This window comes from Engraulis encrasicolus, unplaced genomic scaffold (genome assembly GCF_034702125.1).
Source record: "Engraulis encrasicolus isolate BLACKSEA-1 unplaced genomic scaffold, IST_EnEncr_1.0 scaffold_228_np1212, whole genome shotgun sequence".
Taxonomy (NCBI): domain Eukaryota; kingdom Metazoa; phylum Chordata; class Actinopteri; order Clupeiformes; family Engraulidae; genus Engraulis; species Engraulis encrasicolus.
Genome location: NW_026945512.1, coordinates 37,942 through 40,000, shown reverse-complemented (window position 1 = coordinate 40,000; position 2,059 = coordinate 37,942).

The window sequence follows — 2,059 nt, the reverse complement described above, 5'->3', positions numbered from 1 at the left end:
ACATCACCTGATTAAACATCCGCAAATGGCCCTCGAGACATAGGTTTTCCACCCCTGACATACAGTATTATTGAAATGCTATGTGCTACTAATATGCTTTACTTTCTTTATTTATCTTGCTATTTTTATTCTAAGCAGCCTCTGTGAAGCACTTTGGTCAGTTTTGTACTGTTTTAAATGTGCTTTAGAAATAAAACTTACTTACTTACTTACTTACTTACCTACTATTATTGGATATGCATATGCTTATTTGTGTTTTTTTTCTGTTGTCTACGTTAACAACAATGATATTTTTAGCATAATGTTCATATTTGGGAGAGAGTTCATATTTGCGACACAGATCCTGGAAAAAAACAGAAACAAATGGCTAAACAACAAACACAAATGACAGACAACAGAAAAAAACACAAATAAGCAAATGAGTGAAATCATCCTGCACAGCCAAGATGCTTTTTTTTCTCTTTCATTTTTATATCAGGGCTTTTTACTTTTACTCTGAAAACAAAGAAAGTGAAGATTGGGACAAGAATTGACTTGGGGGGAAAGGTTGGGGTAGGGTTGGGATATGACCCACACTGAATTTGGGCCTGAGTCCAACTAATTAGGGTCAGCAGTAGCACAAGTCAGGGGTGAGTTTCTCAAAAGAGAAGTTGCTAGCCTGTTAGCAACTTCGGTAGTTGCCAATGGGAAAATGCATTGAAAACAGCAAAGTAGCTACTGTAGTTAGCAACTTTGGTTTTGAGAAATTCACCCCAGGGCTGCGTGACCACAGCCAGTGCCACTATTTTATGGTTGTATATTGACGAGTTCAGATGCAAAACCCCCAGACTCCATTTCTGAAGACCTGCACTTCTATATTTTTAGAGAACCCCGTTGTTGGTTTGGTTTACATTCATGTACTTGATAATACATATAAATAGTTATATTACATAAATAAAATAAAATAAATGCAATTTTGATAGCTTTTTATTAAATAAAAAATGAATTAAGACTATTTTCTGAAATGGCACTTAGGGGGTTTTGCATCTGAAATCTTCATATTGATTTTGTTTTTAGTGGACTGCCTAAGAAGCCTATTCATTGCAGCATATCAACTGACAACTACTAATTCATTGATGGGCATCCGATATCTTTGCGACACCTGACGTCTGAGCCCTAAAAAATCGTCTTTGACGCATTACAGCAGTGTCCATAGTAGGAAGCAGGAAGTGCGCACTCAGTTATGATTTGAAACAAGGAGGTCTACATAAGGGGAGAAGGTGGTTCCATAGAACTCCATTCAACGGTTTTGATGCAACCGCGGCTGATTTACTTCCGCCTCCAAAATACGGAAGTGAAATAATCACCTTGGCAACGTTGAGCTACATTGCCGATAGGTCGACATCGCTGACAGCGCCAGCCAATCCGAAAACACCTACTTGGAGTCATATGTCCCGCCCTCCCACCCGTCAGAGATGAAAATATGACATGGCGTCTCAAGATATTAAAACAAGTTCTCAGCTGTGGAAATAGTCAACACCGAAAACCTTGATTGTCTCAAAACCACCAACGCAAGTTGAAATACAACTGGTGATCGGTAAGTGTGGAGAATACCAATATGATATTTATGAAATGGTACTAGGGCCAACGAAATCTTAAAGGCTTATGAAACCATCATACGGTAATATTATTTAGCTTAGCGGCTAACCTGAGCCAGCCAAATGGCATTAGATCTAACTTACTTAACTTCAGCACCTTGTAACGGCATTGTACAGTTGCAAACTGAACTGTACACGGAAAGTGCATATAGCCCATGCTATTTGGGGTCTTCGTATTATTTGGCCGAAAACTGTTATCCAAGTCTGCAATGTAGGCCCTATCTCAGTAGAGCCCTTGGATGTTCAGTTTCACGTGAATATTTTAACATCTGCGACCATTGACGTTAAATATTATTAGGAATGTTTGTCTGACACACCAAGTTAACCCCCTACACGGACATATAGCATATTTACCCACAGCTGCTGTGTATAAATCCCTCTACAAGTAACGTGCAAAACAATTAATTAAACCTTTCCGTTTG